Source organism: Somniosus microcephalus, chromosome 15 (genome assembly GCF_052327205.1).
Source record: "Somniosus microcephalus isolate GS21.2 chromosome 15, FLI_Smic_1.0, whole genome shotgun sequence".
In the NCBI taxonomy this organism is placed as follows: Eukaryota; Metazoa; Chordata; class Chondrichthyes; order Squaliformes; family Somniosidae; genus Somniosus; species Somniosus microcephalus.
Genome location: NC_141001.1, coordinates 58,254,282 through 58,272,300, shown reverse-complemented (window position 1 = coordinate 58,272,300; position 18,019 = coordinate 58,254,282). Strand labels below are relative to the sequence as shown.

The 18,019-nt window shown below is 50.2% G+C and overlaps 13 non-coding genes across 13 annotated transcripts; all 13 read right to left on the bottom strand.

Moving 5' to 3' along the window:
- Positions 1-290: 290 nt before the first annotated feature.
- On the bottom strand, positions 291-588 carry LOC147106818 (signal recognition particle RNA). The gene has a single exon (XR_015081086.1).
- A 1,138-nt stretch (positions 589-1,726) lies between these two features.
- On the bottom strand, positions 1,727-2,026 carry LOC147106817 (signal recognition particle RNA). The gene has a single exon (XR_015081229.1).
- Positions 2,027-3,164: 1,138 nt separating this feature from the next.
- LOC147106816 (signal recognition particle RNA) lies at positions 3,165-3,468 on the bottom strand. The gene has a single exon (XR_015081231.1).
- A 1,138-nt stretch (positions 3,469-4,606) lies between these two features.
- LOC147106815 (signal recognition particle RNA) lies at positions 4,607-4,904 on the bottom strand. The gene has a single exon (XR_015081085.1).
- Positions 4,905-6,042: 1,138 nt separating this feature from the next.
- On the bottom strand, positions 6,043-6,340 carry LOC147106814 (signal recognition particle RNA). The gene has a single exon (XR_015081084.1).
- A 1,138-nt stretch (positions 6,341-7,478) lies between these two features.
- Positions 7,479-7,776, bottom strand: LOC147106813 (signal recognition particle RNA). Its single transcript, XR_015081293.1, has one exon.
- Positions 7,777-8,914: 1,138 nt separating this feature from the next.
- LOC147106812 (signal recognition particle RNA) lies at positions 8,915-9,212 on the bottom strand. The gene has a single exon (XR_015081292.1).
- A 1,138-nt stretch (positions 9,213-10,350) lies between these two features.
- Positions 10,351-10,648, bottom strand: LOC147106811 (signal recognition particle RNA). The gene has a single exon (XR_015081291.1).
- Positions 10,649-11,786: 1,138 nt separating this feature from the next.
- On the bottom strand, positions 11,787-12,084 carry LOC147106810 (signal recognition particle RNA). Its single transcript, XR_015081290.1, has one exon.
- Positions 12,085-13,222: 1,138 nt separating this feature from the next.
- Positions 13,223-13,520, bottom strand: LOC147106809 (signal recognition particle RNA). Its single transcript, XR_015081288.1, has one exon.
- A 1,138-nt stretch (positions 13,521-14,658) lies between these two features.
- Positions 14,659-14,956, bottom strand: LOC147106808 (signal recognition particle RNA). Its single transcript, XR_015081145.1, has one exon.
- A 1,138-nt stretch (positions 14,957-16,094) lies between these two features.
- Positions 16,095-16,392, bottom strand: LOC147106807 (signal recognition particle RNA). Its single transcript, XR_015081286.1, has one exon.
- Positions 16,393-17,530: 1,138 nt separating this feature from the next.
- On the bottom strand, positions 17,531-17,828 carry LOC147106806 (signal recognition particle RNA). The gene has a single exon (XR_015081285.1).
- Positions 17,829-18,019: the final 191 nt, after the last annotated feature.

Here is an 18,019-nt window from a genome sequence, read left to right as displayed (position 1 = left end):
ATGTGACTGAGACAAAGTGGGGAATGTGGTAGTAAAATGCCGTGATGATAATGATGGGGAGAGTGTGTGTGCATGTGCGTGGGGGGCTGGTGAAGATTAAGATGTTGTAAAGTGTGAGGCTTTGTTGTGGCGATGATATTGGATGTGAGAGGGGAAATCATTGCGGGTCGCAAGATTAGTGTGGTGTGACTGAATGTGGGGAGAAAAGGCAGCGAGTTTGTTTGCAGTGTTGGCGATGGACACGTGTGGAGGTTTTTTGTTTGTTTGTTTGTTGTAAAGCAGAGAGTGGGAAAAGGATGCGTCTCACTGTATTGGCCAGGCTGCACTGCAGCCTCTATTCACAAGTGCGACCCGACTACCGAGCAGCACGGGGGCTTTGACCTGCTCCGTTTCCGACCTGGGCCGGTTCACCCCGCTTTATCCGACCTGGTGAGCCCAGGTTCTCCTAGGACCACCATGTGGATACTGCTCTTAGTGCGGACACCCGATCGGCACAGAAGACGGCAGCCCAGAACTCCTGACCTCAAGCAATCCTACAGCCTCAGCCTCCCAGCAGCGGGATCACAGGTGCGCGCCACCGCACCCGGCAGCTTTTGCTCTTGTTTCAGCTGCCTTCAGTTCAAAATGGCAGCAGCTGCTCGCCTGCACTGAGTTAATGCAGGTATGATGCTGTGCTTCCTTTACTCATCTGGTGTCATTGCATGCTCCGGTGACGACTAAGTAAGAACATCAAGACAATTTCAGTGATTGCACATTTCTGGGCAAGGACAGCATTCCGATTCTATTCGGCTATACTAGCCTTCAGCGCAAGTATCAGTGCCTTGCAAAATGTGACAGGCGGCGTGTCGGTTGGCTGTCGTTCAGATTCGCGTTTGCTGCGAGGATTGCAGCACGGAGGAGCAGAGTCATTTCTGATGTAAAATATCTCACTGACGCACAGTTCTTACTAAGTGAAGCGGTCAAGTCACAATCAGTGAGCATTGTTTGTTTCCTCGGCCCCTATCTTCTGCCCTGGCCTTCTCCTTCGGGTTACATTAAGTAGCGACGACGTTGAACAGTGGGCTTTCGGCGATCTCACAATGGGGCTTGGAGATAAGTTGAGTCAGTGTAAATTATAAGGAAACTTTTGCTGTGTCTCGCTCGGTTGCATTTGCAGTGAGTAAAATGCAGCCCGCAGCGTCGAGAGCTGCTAATGTTGGAAAAACAGTGAATTGCATAACTGAATGAGTGAAAGGGTAGGAAACGAGCAAAGAATTAGATTGAATGTGAGTGATTGCCAAACTAAATGTATGCCATTTAGTAGTGGGTCAAGTGTGGAGGAGAATGAAATGAGATTTGCGCTCTCTCGTGGCCGCGGCGAGCATAATTGTGTAAAGTGGAGATTTTGTAAGTGCAGTGGCTGCAGTGAGCAGCAGGGAGCAGTAAGCGTGAGTTGAATGTGACGGAGACAAAGTGGGGAATGTGGTAGTAAAATGCCGTGATGATAATGATGGGGAGAGTGTGTGTGCATGTGCGTGGGGGGCTGGTGAAGATTAAGATGTTGTAAAGTGTGAGGCTTTGTTGTGGCGATGATATTGGATGTGAGAGGGGAAATCATTGCGGGTCGCAAGATTAGTGTGGTGTGACTGAATGTGGGGAGAAAAGGCAGCGAGTTTGTTTGCAGTGTTGGCGATGGACACGTGTGGAGGTTTTTTGTTTGTTTGTTTGTTGTAAAGCAGAGAGTGGGAAAAGGATGCGTCTCACTGTATTGGCCAGGCTGCACTGCAGCCTCTATTCACAAGTGCGACCCGACTACCGAGCAGCACGGGGGCTTTGACCTGCTCCGTTTCCGACCTGGGCCGGTTCACCCCGCTTTATCCGACCTGGTGAGCCCAGGTTCTCCTTAGGACCACCATGTGGATACTGCTCTAAGTGCGGACACCCGATCGGCACAGAAGACGGCAACCCAGAACTCCTGACCTCAAGCAATCACTACAGCCTCAGCCTCCCAGCAGCGGGATCACAGGTGCGCGCCACCGCACCCGGCAGCTTTTGCTCTTGTTTCAGCTGCCTTCAGTTCAAAATGGCAGCAGCTGCTCGCCTGCACTGAGTTAATGCAGGTATGATGCTGTGCTTCCTTTACTCATCTGGTGTCATTGCATGCTCCGGTGACGACTAAGTAAGAACATCAAGACAATTTCAGTGATTGCACATTTCTGGGCAAGGACAGCATTCCGATTCTATTCGGCTATACTAGCCTTCAGCGCAAGTATCAGTGCCTTGCAAAATGTGACAGGCGGCGTGTCGGTTGGCTGTCGTTCAGATTCGCGTTTGCTGCGAGGATTGCAGCACGGAGGAGCAGAGTCATTTCTGATGTAAAATATCTCACTGACGCACAGTTCTTACTAAGTGAAGCGGTCAAGTCACAATCAGTGAGCATTGTTTGTTTCCTCGGCCCCTATCTTCTGCCCTGGCCTTCTCCTTCGGGTTACATTAAGTAGCGACGACGTTGAGCAGTGGGCTTTCGGTGATCTCACAATGGGGCTTGGAGATAAGTTGAGTCAGTGTAAATTATAAGGAAACTTTTGCTGTGTCTCGCTCGGTTGCATTTGCAGTGAGTAAAATGCAGCCCGCAGCGTCGAGAGCTGCTAATGTTGGAAAAACAGTGAATTGCATAACTGAATGAGTGAAAGGGTAGGAAACGAGCAAAGAATTAGATTGAATGTGAGTGATTGCCAAACTAAATGTATGCCATTTAGTAGTGGGTCAAGTGTGGAGGAGAATGAAATGAGATTTGCGCTCTCTCGTGGCCGCGGCGAGCATAATTGTGTAAAGTGGAGATTTTGTAAGTGCAGTGGCTGCAGTGAGCAGCAGGGAGCAGTAAGCGTGAGTTGAATGTGACGGAGACAAAGTGGGGAATGTGGTAGTAAAATGCCGTGATGATAATGATGGGGAGAGTGTGTGTGCATGTGCGTGGGGGGCTGGTGAAGATTAAGATGTTGTAAAGTGTGAGGCTTTGTTGTGGCGATGATATTGGATGTGAGAGGGGAAATCATTGCGGGTCGCAAGATTAGTGTGGTGTGACTGAATGTGGGGAGAAAAGGCAGCGAGTTTGTTTGCAGTGTTGGCGATGGACACGTGTGGAGGTTTTTTGTTTGTTTGTTTGTTGTAAAGCAGAGAGTGGGAAAAGGATGCGTCTCACTGTATTGGCCAGGCTGCACTGCAGCCTCTATTCACAAGTGCGACCCGACTACCGAGCAGCACGGGGGCTTTGACCTGCTCCGTTTCCGACCTGGGCCGGTTCACCCCGCTTTATCCGACCTGGTGAGCCCAGATTCTCCTAGGACCACCATGTGGATACTGCTCTTAGTGCGGACACCCGATCGGCACAGAAGACGGCAGCCGAGAACTCCTGACCTCAAGCAATCCTACAGCCTCAGCCTCAGCCTCCCAGCAGCGGGATCACAGGTGCGCGCCACCGCACCCGGCAGCTTTTGCTCTTGTTTCAGCTGCCTTCAGTTCAAAATGGCAGCAGCTGCTCGCCTGCACTGAGTTAATGCAGGTATGATGCTGTGCTTCCTTTACTCATCTGGTGTCATTGCATGCTCCGGTGACGACTAAGTAAGAACATCAAGACAATTTCAGTGATTGCACATTTCTGGGCAAGGACAGCATTCCGATTCTATTCGGCTATACTAGCCTTCAGCGCAAGTATCAGTGCCTTGCAAAATGTGACAGGCGGCGTGTCGGTTGGCTGTCGTTCAGATTCGCGTTTGCTGCGAGGATTGCAGCACGGAGGAGCAGAGTCATTTCTGATGTAAAATATCTCACTGACGCACAGTTCTTACTAAGTGAAGCGGTCAAGTCACAATCAGTGAGCATTGTTTGTTTCCTCGGCCCCTATCTTCTGCCCTGGCCTTCTCCTTCGGGTTACATTAAGTAGCGACGACGTTGAACAGTGGGCTTTCGGCGATCTCACAATGGGGCTTGGAGATAAGTTGAGTCAGTGTAAATTATAAGGAAACTTTTGCTGTGTCTCGCTCGGTTGCATTTGCAGTGAGTAAAATGCATCCCGCAGCGTCGAGAGCTGCTAATGTTGGAAAAACAGTGAATTGCATAACTGAATGAGTGAAAGGGTAGGAAACGAGCAAAGAATTAGATTGAATGTGAGTGATTGCCAAACTAAATGTATGCCATTTAGTAGTGGGTCAAGTGTGGAGGAGAATGAAATGAGATTTGCGCTCTCTCGTGGCCGCGGCGAGCATAATTGTGTAAAGTGGAGATTTTGTAAGTGCAGTGGCTGCAGTGAGCAGCAGGGAGCAGTAAGCGTGAGTTGAATGTGACGGAGACAAAGTGGGGAATGTGGTAGTAAAATGCCGTGATGATAATGATGGGGAGAGTGTGTGTGCATGTGCGTGGGGGGCTGGTGAAGATTAAGATGTTGTAAAGTGTGAGGCTTTGTTGTGGCGATGATATTGGATGTGAGAGGGGAAATCATTGCGGGTCGCAAGATTAGTGTGGTGTGACTGAATGTGGGGAGAAAAGGCAGCGAGTTTGTTTGCAGTGTTGGCGATGGACACGTGTGGAGGTTTTTTGTTTGTTTGTTTGTTGTAAAGCAGAGAGTGGGAAAAGGATGCGTCTCACTGTATTGGCCAGGCTGCACTGCAGCCTCTATTCACAAGTGCGACCCGACTACCGAGCAGCACGGGGGCTTTGACCTGCTCCGTTTCCGACCTGGGCCGGTTCACCCCGCTTTATCCGACCTGGTGAGCCCAGGTTCTCCTAGGACCACCATGTGGATACTGCTCTTAGTGCGGACACCCGATCGGCACAGAAGACGGCAGCCCAGAACTCCTGACCTCAAGCAATCCTACAGCCTCAGCCTCCCAGCAGCGGGATCACAGGTGCGCGCCACCGCACCCGGCAGCTTTTGCTCTTGTTTCAGCTGCCTTCAGTTCAAAATGGCAGCAGCTGCTCGCCTGCACTGAGTTAATGCAGGTATGATGCTGTGCTTCCTTTACTCATCTGGTGTCATTGCATGCTCCGGTGACGACTAAGTAAGAACATCAAGACAATTTCAGTGATTGCACATTTCTGGGCAAGGACAGCATTCCGATTCTATTCGGCTATACTAGCCTTCAGCGCAAGTATCAGTGCCTTGCAAAATGTGACAGGCGGCGTGTCGGTTGGCTGTCGTTCAGATTCGCGTTTGCTGCGAGGATTGCAGCACGGAGGAGCAGAGTCATTTCTGATGTAAAATATCTCACTGACGCACAGTTCTTACTAAGTGAAGCGGTCAAGTCACAATCAGTGAGCATTGTTTGTTTCCTCGGCCCCTATCTTCTGCCCTGGCCTTCTCCTTCGGGTTACATTAAGTAGCGACGACGTTGAGCAGTGGGCTTTCGGCGATCTCACAATGGGGCTTGGAGATAAGTTGAGTCAGTGTAAATTATAAGGAAACTTTTGCTGTGTCTCGCTCGGTTGCATTTGCAGTGAGTAAAATGCAGCCCGCAGCGTCGAGAGCTGCTAATGTTGGAAAAACAGTGAATTGCATAACTGAATGAGTGAAAGGGTAGGAAACGAGCAAAGAATTAGATTGAATGTGAGTGATTGCCAAACTAAATGTATGCCATTTAGTAGTGGGTCAAGTGTGGAGGAGAATGAAATGAGATTTGCGCTCTCTCGTGGCCGCGGCGAGCATAATTGTGTAAAGTGGAGATTTTGTAAGTGCAGTGGCTGCAGTGAGCAGCAGGGAGCAGTAAGCGTGAGTTGAATGTGACGGAGACAAAGTGGGGAATGTGGTAGTAAAATGCCGTGATGATAATGATGGGGAGAGTGTGTGTGCATGTGCGTGGGGGGCTGGTGAAGATTAAGATGTTGTAAAGTGTGAGGCTTTGTTGTGGCGATGATATTGGATGTGAGAGGGGAAATCATTGCGGGTCGCAAGATTAGTGTGGTGTGACTGAATGTGGGGAGAAAAGGCAGCGAGTTTGTTTGCAGTGTTGGCGATGGACACGTGTGGAGGTTTTTTGTTTGTTTGTTTGTTGTAAAGCAGAGAGTGGGAAAAGGATGCGTCTCACTGTATTGGCCAGGCTGCACTGCAGCCTCTATTCACAAGTGCGACCCGACTACCGAGCAGCACGGGGGCTTTGACCTGCTCCGTTTCCGACCTGGGCCGGTTCACCCCGCTTTATCCGACCTGGTGAGCCCAGGTTCTCCTAGGACCACCATGTGGATACTGCTCTTAGTGCGGACACCCGATCGGCACAGAAGACGGCAGCCCAGAACTCCTGACCTCAAGCAATCCTACAGCCTCAGCCTCCCAGCAGCGGGATCACAGGTGCGCGCCACCGCACCCGGCAGCTTTTGCTCTTGTTTCAGCTGCCTTCAGTTCAAAATGGCAGCAGCTGCTCGCCTGCACTGAGTTAATGCAGGTATGATGCTGTGCTTCCTTTACTCATCTGGTGTCATTGCATGCTCCGGTGACGACTAAGTAAGAACATCAAGACAATTTCAGTGATTGCACATTTCTGGGCAAGGACAGCATTCCGATTCTATTCGGCTATACTAGCCTTCAGCGCAAGTATCAGTGCCTTGCAAAATGTGACAGGCGGCGTGTCGGTTGGCTGTCGTTCAGATTCGCGTTTGCTGCGAGGATTGCAGCACGGAGGAGCAGAGTCATTTCTGATGTAAAATATCTCACTGACGCACAGTTCTTACTAAGTGAAGCGGTCAAGTCACAATCAGTGAGCATTGTTTGTTTCCTCGGCCCCTATCTTCTGCCCTGGCCTTCTCCTTCGGGTTACATTAAGTAGCGACGACGTTGAGCAGTGGGCTTTCGGTGATCTCACAATGGGGCTTGGAGATAAGTTGAGTCAGTGTAAATTATAAGGAAACTTTTGCTGTGTCTCGCTCGGTTGCATTTGCAGTGAGTAAAATGCAGCCCGCAGCGTCGAGAGCTGCTAATGTTGGAAAAACAGTGAATTGCATAACTGAATGAGTGAAAGGGTAGGAAACGAGCAAAGAATTAGATTGAATGTGAGTGATTGCCAAACTAAATGTATGCCATTTAGTAGTGGGTCAAGTGTGGAGGAGAATGAAATGAGATTTGCGCTCTCTCGTGGCCGCGGCGAGCATAATTGTGTAAAGTGGAGATTTTGTAAGTGCAGTGGCTGCAGTGAGCAGCAGGGAGCAGTAAGCGTGAGTTGAATGTGACTGAGACAAAGTGGGGAATGTGGTAGTAAAATGCCGTGATGATAATGATGGGGAGAGTGTGTGTGCATGTGCGTGGGGGGCTGGTGAAGATTAAGATGTTGTAAAGTGTGAGGCTTTGTTGTGGCGATGATATTGGATGTGAGAGGGGAAATCATTGCGGGTCGCAAGATTAGTGTGGTGTGACTGAATGTGGGGAGAAAAGGCAGCGAGTTTGTTTGCAGTGTTGGCGATGGACACGTGTGGAGGTTTTTTGTTTGTTTGTTTGTTGTAAAGCAGAGAGTGGGAAAAGGATGCGTCTCACTGTATTGGCCAGGCTGCACTGCAGCCTCTATTCACAAGTGCGACCCGACTACCGAGCAGCACGGGGGCTTTGACCTGCTCCGTTTCCGACCTGGGCCGGTTCACCCCGCTTTATCCGACCTGGTGAGCCCAGGTTCTCCTAGGACCACCATGTGGATACTGCTCTTAGTGCGGACACCCGATCGGCACAGAAGACGGCAGCCCAGAACTCCTGACCTCAAGCAATCCTACAGCCTCAGCCTCCCAGCAGCGGGATCACAGGTGCGCGCCACCGCACCCGGCAGCTTTTGCTCTTGTTTCAGCTGCCTTCAGTTCAAAATGGCAGCAGCTGCTCGCCTGCACTGAGTTAATGCAGGTATGATGCTGTGCTTCCTTTACTCATCTGGTGTCATTGCATGCTCCGGTGACGACTAAGTAAGAACATCAAGACAATTTCAGTGATTGCACATTTCTGGGCAAGGACAGCATTCCGATTCTATTCGGCTATACTAGCCTTCAGCGCAAGTATCAGTGCCTTGCAAAATGTGACAGGCGGCGTGTCGGTTGGCTGTCGTTCAGATTCGCGTTTGCTGCGAGGATTGCAGCACGGAGGAGCAGAGTCATTTCTGATGTAAAATATCTCACTGACGCACAGTTCTTACTAAGTGAAGCGGTCAAGTCACAATCAGTGAGCATTGTTTGTTTCCTCGGCCCCTATCTTCTGCCCTGGCCTTCTCCTTCGGGTTACATTAAGTAGCGACGACGTTGAACAGTGGGCTTTCGGCGATCTCACAATGGGGCTTGGAGATAAGTTGAGTCAGTGTAAATTATAAGGAAACTTTTGCTGTGTCTCGCTCGGTTGCATTTGCAGTGAGTAAAATGCAGCCCGCAGCGTCGAGAGCTGCTAATGTTGGAAAAACAGTGAATTGCATAACTGAATGAGTGAAAGGGTAGGAAACGAGCAAAGAATTAGATTGAATGTGAGTGATTGCCAAACTAAATGTATGCCATTTAGTAGTGGGTCAAGTGTGGAGGAGAATGAAATGAGATTTGCGCTCTCTCGTGGCCGCGGCGAGCATAATTGTGTAAAGTGGAGATTTTGTAAGTGCAGTGGCTGCAGTGAGCAGCAGGGAGCAGTAAGCGTGAGTTGAATGTGACGGAGACAAAGTGGGGAATGTGGTAGTAAAATGCCGTGATGATAATGATGGGGAGAGTGTGTGTGCATGTGCGTGGGGGGCTGGTGAAGATTAAGATGTTGTAAAGTGTGAGGCTTTGTTGTGGCGATGATATTGGATGTGAGAGGGGAAATCATTGCGGGTCGCAAGATTAGTGTGGTGTGACTGAATGTGGGGAGAAAAGGCAGCGAGTTTGTTTGCAGTGTTGGCGATGGACACGTGTGGAGGTTTTTTGTTTGTTTGTTTGTTGTAAAGCAGAGAGTGGGAAAAGGATGCGTCTCACTGTATTGGCCAGGCTGCACTGCAGCCTCTATTCACAAGTGCGACCCGACTACCGAGCAGCACGGGGGCTTTGACCTGCTCCGTTTCCGACCTGGGCCGGTTCACCCCGCTTTATCCGACCTGGTGAGCCCAGGTTCTCCTAGGACCACCATGTGGATACTGCTCTTAGTGCGGACACCCGATCGGCACAGAAGACGGCAGCCCAGAACTCCTGACCTCAAGCAATCCTACAGCCTCAGCCTCCCAGCAGCGGGATCACAGGTGCGCGCCACCGCACCCGGCAGCTTTTGCTCTTGTTTCAGCTGCCTTCAGTTCAAAATGGCAGCAGCTGCTCGCCTGCACTGAGTTAATGCAGATATGATGCTGTGCTTCCTTTACTCATCTGGTGTCATTGCATGCTCCGGTGACGACTAAGTAAGAACATCAAGACAATTTCAGTGATTGCACATTTCTGGGCAAGGACAGCATTCCGATTCTATTCGGCTATACTAGCCTTCAGCGCAAGTATCAGTGCCTTGCAAAATGTGACAGGCGGCGTGTCGGTTGGCTGTCGTTCAGATTCGCGTTTGCTGCGAGGATTGCAGCACGGAGGAGCAGAGTCATTTCTGATGTAAAATATCTCACTGACGCACAGTTCTTACTAAGTGAAGCGGTCAAGTCACAATCAGTGAGCATTGTTTGTTTCCTCGGCCCCTATCTTCTGCCCTGGCCTTCTCCTTCGGGTTACATTAAGTAGCGACGACGTTGAGCAGTGGGCTTTCGGTGATCTCACAATGGGGCTTGGAGATAAGTTGAGTCAGTGTAAATTATAAGGAAACTTTTGCTGTGTCTCGCTCGGTTGCATTTGCAGTGAGTAAAATGCAGCCCGCAGCGTCGAGAGCTGCTAATGTTGGAAAAACAGTGAATTGCATAACTGAATGAGTGAAAGGGTAGGAAACGAGCAAAGAATTAGATTGAATGTGAGTGATTGCCAAACTAAATGTATGCCATTTAGTAGTGGGTCAAGTGTGGAGGAGAATGAAATGAGATTTGCGCTCTCTCGTGGCCGCGGCGAGCATAATTGTGTAAAGTGGAGATTTTGTAAGTGCAGTGGCTGCAGTGAGCAGCAGGGAGCAGTAAGCGTGAGTTGAATGTGACGGAGACAAAGTGGGGAATGTGGTAGTAAAATGCCGTGATGATAATGATGGGGAGAGTGTGTGTGCATGTGCGTGGGGGGCTGGTGAAGATTAAGATGTTGTAAAGTGTGAGGCTTTGTTGTGGCGATGATATTGGATGTGAGAGGGGAAATCATTGCGGGTCGCAAGATTAGTGTGGTGTGACTGAATGTGGGGAGAAAAGGCAGCGAGTTTGTTTGCAGTGTTGGCGATGGACACGTGTGGAGGTTTTTTGTTTGTTTGTTTGTTGTAAAGCAGAGAGTGGGAAAAGGATGCGTCTCACTGTATTGGCCAGGCTGCACTGCAGCCTCTATTCACAAGTGCGACCCGACTACCGAGCAGCACGGGGGCTTTGACCTGCTCCGTTTCCGACCTGGGCCGGTTCACCCCGCTTTATCCGACCTGGTGAGCCCAGGTTCTCCTAGGACCACCATGTGGATACTGCTCTTAGTGCGGACACCCGATCGGCACAGAAGACGGCAGCCCAGAACTCCTGACCTCAAGCAATCCTACAGCCTCAGCCTCCCAGCAGCGGGATCACAGGTGCGCGCCACCGCACCCGGCAGCTTTTGCTCTTGTTTCAGCTGCCTTCAGTTCAAAATGGCAGCAGCTGCTCGCCTGCACTGAGTTAATGCAGGTATGATGCTGTGCTTCCTTTACTCATCTGGTGTCATTGCATGCTCCGGTGACGACTAAGTAAGAACATCAAGACAATTTCAGTGATTGCACATTTCTGGGCAAGGACAGCATTCCGATTCTATTCGGCTATACTAGCCTTCAGCGCAAGTATCAGTGCCTTGCAAAATGTGACAGGCGGCGTGTCGGTTGGCTGTCGTTCAGATTCGCGTTTGCTGCGAGGATTGCAGCACGGAGGAGCAGAGTCATTTCTGATGTAAAATATCTCACTGACGCACAGTTCTTACTAAGTGAAGCGGTCAAGTCACAATCAGTGAGCATTGTTTGTTTCCTCGGCCCCTATCTTCTGCCCTGGCCTTCTCCTTCGGGTTACATTAAGTAGCGACGACGTTGAGCAGTGGGCTTTCGGTGATCTCACAATGGGGCTTGGAGATAAGTTGAGTCAGTGTAAATTATAAGGAAACTTTTGCTGTGTCTCGCTCGGTTGCATTTGCAGTGAGTAAAATGCAGCCCGCAGCGTCGAGAGCTGCTAATGTTGGAAAAACAGTGAATTGCATAACTGAATGAGTGAAAGGGTAGGAAACGAGCAAAGAATTAGATTGAATGTGAGTGATTGCCAAACTAAATGTATGCCATTTAGTAGTGGGTCAAGTGTGGAGGAGAATGAAATGAGATTTGCGCTCTCTCGTGGCCGCGGCGAGCATAATTGTGTAAAGTGGAGATTTTGTAAGTGCAGTGGCTGCAGTGAGCAGCAGGGAGCAGTAAGCGTGAGTTGAATGTGACGGAGACAAAGTGGGGAATGTGGTAGTAAAATGCCGTGATGATAATGATGGGGAGAGTGTGTGTGCATGTGCGTGGGGGGCTGGTGAAGATTAAGATGTTGTAAAGTGTGAGGCTTTGTTGTGGCGATGATATTGGATGTGAGAGGGGAAATCATTGCGGGTCGCAAGATTAGTGTGGTGTGACTGAATGTGGGGAGAAAAGGCAGCGAGTTTGTTTGCAGTGTTGGCGATGGACACGTGTGGAGGTTTTTTGTTTGTTTGTTTGTTGTAAAGCAGAGAGTGGGAAAAGGATGCGTCTCACTGTATTGGCCAGGCTGCACTGCAGCCTCTATTCACAAGTGCGACCCGACTACCGAGCAGCACGGGGGCTTTGACCTGCTCCGTTTCCGACCTGGGCCGGTTCACCCCGCTTTATCCGACCTGGTGAGCCCAGGTTCTCCTAGGACCACCATGTGGATACTGCTCTTAGTGCGGACACCCGATCGGCACAGAAGACGGCAGCCCAGAACTCCTGACCTCAAGCAATCCTACAGCCTCAGCCTCCCAGCAGCGGGATCACAGGTGCGCGCCACCGCACCCGGCAGCTTTTGCTCTTGTTTCAGCTGCCTTCAGTTCAAAATGGCAGCAGCTGCTCGCCTGCACTGAGTTAATGCAGGTATGATGCTGTGCTTCCTTTACTCATCTGGTGTCATTGCATGCTCCGGTGACGACTAAGTAAGAACATCAAGACAATTTCAGTGATTGCACATTTCTGGGCAAGGACAGCATTCCGATTCTATTCGGCTATACTAGCCTTCAGCGCAAGTATCAGTGCCTTGCAAAATGTGACAGGCGGCGTGTCGGTTGGCTGTCGTTCAGATTCGCGTTTGCTGCGAGGATTGCAGCACGGAGGAGCAGAGTCATTTCTGATGTAAAATATCTCACTGACGCACAGTTCTTACTAAGTGAAGCGGTCAAGTCACAATCAGTGAGCATTGTTTGTTTCCTCGGCCCCTATCTTCTGCCCTGGCCTTCTCCTTCGGGTTACATTAAGTAGCGACGACGTTGAGCAGTGGGCTTTCGGTGATCTCACAATGGGGCTTGGAGATAAGTTGAGTCAGTGTAAATTATAAGGAAACTTTTGCTGTGTCTCGCTCGGTTGCATTTGCAGTGAGTAAAATGCAGCCCGCAGCGTCGAGAGCTGCTAATGTTGGAAAAACAGTGAATTGCATAACTGAATGAGTGAAAGGGTAGGAAACGAGCAAAGAATTAGATTGAATGTGAGTGATTGCCAAACTAAATGTATGCCATTTAGTAGTGGGTCAAGTGTGGAGGAGAATGAAATGAGATTTGCGCTCTCTCGTGGCCGCGGCGAGCATAATTGTGTAAAGTGGAGATTTTGTAAGTGCAGTGGCTGCAGTGAGCAGCAGGGAGCAGTAAGCGTGAGTTGAATGTGACGGAGACAAAGTGGGGAATGTGGTAGTAAAATGCCGTGATGATAATGATGGGGAGAGTGTGTGTGCATGTGCGTGGGGGGCTGGTGAAGATTAAGATGTTGTAAAGTGTGAGGCTTTGTTGTGGCGATGATATTGGATGTGAGAGGGGAAATCATTGCGGGTCGCAAGATTAGTGTGGTGTGACTGAATGTGGGGAGAAAAGGCAGCGAGTTTGTTTGCAGTGTTGGCGATGGACACGTGTGGAGGTTTTTTGTTTGTTTGTTTGTTGTAAAGCAGAGAGTGGGAAAAGGATGCGTCTCACTGTATTGGCCAGGCTGCACTGCAGCCTCTATTCACAAGTGCGACCCGACTACCGAGCAGCACGGGGGCTTTGACCTGCTCCGTTTCCGACCTGGGCCGGTTCACCCCGCTTTATCCGACCTGGTGAGCCCAGGTTCTCCTAGGACCACCATGTGGATACTGCTCTTAGTGCGGACACCCGATCGGCACAGAAGACGGCAGCCCAGAACTCCTGACCTCAAGCAATCCTACAGCCTCAGCCTCCCAGCAGCGGGATCACAGGTGCGCGCCACCGCACCCGGCAGCTTTTGCTCTTGTTTCAGCTGCCTTCAGTTCAAAATGGCAGCAGCTGCTCGCCTGCACTGAGTTAATGCAGGTATGATGCTGTGCTTCCTTTACTCATCTGGTGTCATTGCATGCTCCGGTGACGACTAAGTAAGAACATCAAGACAATTTCAGTGATTGCACATTTCTGGGCAAGGACAGCATTCCGATTCTATTCGGCTATACTAGCCTTCAGCGCAAGTATCAGTGCCTTGCAAAATGTGACAGGCGGCGTGTCGGTTGGCTGTCGTTCAGATTCGCGTTTGCTGCGAGGATTGCAGCACGGAGGAGCAGAGTCATTTCTGATGTAAAATATCTCACTGACGCACAGTTCTTACTAAGTGAAGCGGTCAAGTCACAATCAGTGAGCATTGTTTGTTTCCTCGGCCCCTATCTTCTGCCCTGGCCTTCTCCTTCGGGTTACATTAAGTAGCGACGACGTTGAGCAGTGGGCTTTCGGTGATCTCACAATGGGGCTTGGAGATAAGTTGAGTCAGTGTAAATTATAAGGAAACTTTTGCTGTGTCTCGCTCGGTTGCATTTGCAGTGAGTAAAATGCAGCCCGCAGCGTCGAGAGCTGCTAATGTTGGAAAAACAGTGAATTGCATAACTGAATGAGTGAAAGGGTAGGAAACGAGCAAAGAATTAGATTGAATGTGAGTGATTGCCAAACTAAATGTATGCCATTTAGTAGTGGGTCAAGTGTGGAGGAGAATGAAATGAGATTTGCGCTCTCTCGTGGCCGCGGCGAGCATAATTGTGTAAAGTGGAGATTTTGTAAGTGCAGTGGCTGCAGTGAGCAGCAGGGAGCAGTAAGCGTGAGTTGAATGTGACGGAGACAAAGTGGGGAATGTGGTAGTAAAATGCCGTGATGATAATGATGGGGAGAGTGTGTGTGCATGTGCGTGGGGGGCTGGTGAAGATTAAGATGTTGTAAAGTGTGAGGCTTTGTTGTGGCGATGATATTGGATGTGAGAGGGGAAATCATTGCGGGTCGCAAGATTAGTGTGGTGTGACTGAATGTGGGGAGAAAAGGCAGCGAGTTTGTTTGCAGTGTTGGCGATGGACACGTGTGGAGGTTTTTTGTTTGTTTGTTTGTTGTAAAGCAGAGAGTGGGAAAAGGATGCGTCTCACTGTATTGGCCAGGCTGCACTGCAGCCTCTATTCACAAGTGCGACCCGACTACCGAGCAGCACGGGGGCTTTGACCTGCTCCGTTTCCGACCTGGGCCGGTTCACCCCGCTTTATCCGACCTGGTGAGCCCAGGTTCTCCTAGGACCACCATGTGGATACTGCTCTTAGTGCGGACACCCGATCGGCACAGAAGACGGCAGCCCAGAACTCCTGACCTCAAGCAATCCTACAGCCTCAGCCTCCCAGCAGCGGGAGCACAGGTGCGCGCCACCGCACCCGGCAGCTTTTGCTCTTGTTTCAGCTGCCTTCAGTTCAAAATGGCAGCAGCTGCTCGCCTGCACTGAGTTAATGCAGGTATGATGCTGTGCTTCCTTTACTCATCTGGTGTCATTGCATGCTCCGGTGACGACTAAGTAAGAACATCAAGACAATTTCAGTGATTGCACATTTCTGGGCAAGGACAGCATTCCGATTCTATTCGGCTATACTAGCCTTCAGCGCAAGTATCAGTGCCTTGCAAAATGTGACAGGCGGCGTGTCGGTTGGCTGTCGTTCAGATTCGCGTTTGCTGCGAGGATTGCAGCACGGAGGAGCAGAGTCATTTCTGATGTAAAATATCTCACTGACGCACAGTTCTTACTAAGTGAAGCGGTCAAGTCACAATCAGTGAGCATTGTTTGTTTCCTCGGCCCCTATCTTCTGCCCTGGCCTTCTCCTTCGGGTTACATTAAGTAGCGACGACGTTGAGCAGTGGGCTTTCGGTGATCTCACAATGGGGCTTGGAGATAAGTTGAGTCAGTGTAAATTATAAGGAAACTTTTGCTGTGTCTCGCTCGGTTGCATTTGCAGTGAGTAAAATGCAGCCCGCAGCGTCGAGAGCTGCTAATGTTGGAAAAACAGTGAATTGCATAACTGAATGAGTGAAAGGGTAGGAAACGAGCAAAGAATTAGATTGAATGTGAGTGATTGCCAAACTAAATGTATGCCATTTAGTAGTGGGTCAAGTGTGGAGGAGAATGAAATGAGATTTGCGCTCTCTCGTGGCCGCGGCGAGCATAATTGTGTAAAGTGGAGATTTTGTAAGTGCAGTGGCTGCAGTGAGCAGCAGGGAGCAGTAAGCGTGAGTTGAATGTGACGGAGACAAAGTGGGGAATGTGGTAGTAAAATGCCGTGATGATAATGATGGGGAGAGTGTGTGTGCATGTGCGTGGGGGGCTGGTGAAGATTAAGATGTTGTAAAGTGTGAGGCTTTGTTGTGGCGATGATATTGGATGTGAGAGGGGAAATCATTGCGGGTCGCAAGATTAGTGTGGTGTGACTGAATGTGGGGAGAAAAGGCAGCGAGTTTGTTTGCAGTGTTGGCGATGGACACGTGTGGAGGTTTTTTGTTTGTTTGTTTGTTGTAAAGCAGAGAGTGGGAAAAGGATGCGTCTCACTGTATTGGCCAGGCTGCACTGCAGCCTCTATTCACAAGTGCGACCCGACTACCGAGCAGCACGGGGGCTTTGACCTGCTCCGTTTCCGACCTGGGCCGGTTCACCCCGCTTTATCCGACCTGGTGAGCCCAGGTTCTCCTAGGACCACCATGTGGATACTGCTCTTAGTGCGGACACCCGATCGGCACAGAAGACGGCAGCCCAGAACTCCTGACCTCAAGCAATCCTACAGCCTCAGCCTCCCAGCAGCGGGATCACAGGTGCGCGCCACCGCACCCGGCAGCTTTTGCTCTTGTTTCAGCTGCCTTCAGTTCAAAATGGCAGCAGCTGCTCGCCTGCACTGAGTTAATGCAGGTATGATGCTGTGCTTCCTTTACTCATCTGGTGTCATTGCATGCTCCGGTGACGACTAAGTAAGAACATCAAGACAATTTCAGTGATTGCACATTTCTGGGCAAGGACAGCATTCCGATTCTATTCGGCTATACTAGCCTTCAGCGCAAGTATCAGTGCCTTGCAAAATGTGACAGGCGGCGTGTCGGTTGGCTGTCGTTCAGATTCGCGTTTGCTGCGAGGATTGCAGCACGGAGGAGCAGAGTCATTTCTGATGTAAAATATCTCACTGACGCACAGTTCTTACTAAGTGAAGCGGTCAAGTCACAATCAGTGAGCATTGTTTGTTTCCTCGGCCCCTATCTTCTGCCCTGGCCTTCTCCTTCGGGTTACATTAAGTAGCGACGACGTTGAGCAGTGGGCTTTCGGTGATCTCACAATGGGGCTTGGAGATAAGTTGAGTCAGTGTAAATTATAAGGAAACTTTTGCTGTGTCTCGCTCGGTTGCATTTGCAGTGAGTAAAATGCAGCCCGCAGCGTCGAGAGCTGCTAATGTTGGAAAAACAGTGAATTGCATAACTGAATGAGTGAAAGGGTAGGAAACGAGCAAAGAATTAGATTGAATGTGAGTGATTGCCAAACTAAATGTATGCCATTTAGTAGTGGGTCAAGTGTGGAGGAGAATGAAATGAGATTTGCGCTCTCTCGTGGCCGCGGCGAGCATAATTGTGTAAAGTGGAGATTTTGTAAGTGCAGTGGCTGCAGTGAGCAGCAGGGAGCAGTAAGCGTGAGTTGAATGTGACGGAGACAAAGTGGGGAATGTGGTAGTAAAATGCCGTGATGATAATGATGGGGAGAGTGTGTGTGCATGTGCGTGGGGGGCTGGTGAAGATTAAGATGTTGTAAAGTGTGAGGCTTTGTTGTGGCGATGATATTGGATGTGAGAGGGGAAATCATTGCGGGTCGCAAGATTAGTGTGGTGTGACTGAATGTGGGGAGAAAAGGCAGCGAGTTTGTTTGCAGTGTTGGCGATGGACACGTGTGGAGGTTTTTTGTTTGTTTGTTTGTTGTAAAGCAGAGAGTGGGAAAAGGATGCGTCTCACTGTATTGGCCAGGCTGCACTGCAGCCTCTATTCACAAGTGCGACCCGACTACCGAGCAGCACGGGGGCTTTGACCTGCTCCGTTTCCGACCTGGGCCGGTTCACCCCGCTTTATCCGACCTGGTGAGCCCAGGTTCTCCTAGGACCACCATGTGGATACTGCTCTTAGTGCGGACACCCGATCGGCACAGAAGACGGCAGCCCAGAACTCCTGACCTCAAGCAATCCTACAGCCTCAGCCTCCCAGCAGCGGGATCACAGGTGCGCGCCACCGCACCCGGCAGCTTTTGCTCTTGTTTCAGCTGCCTTCAGTTCAAAATGGCAGCAGCTGCTCGCCTGCACTGAGTTAATGCAGGTATGATGCTGTGCTTCCTTTACTCATCTGGTGTCATTGCATGCTCCGGTGACGACTAAGTAAGAACATCAAGACAATTTCAGTGATTGCACATTTCTGGGCAAGGACAGCATTCCGA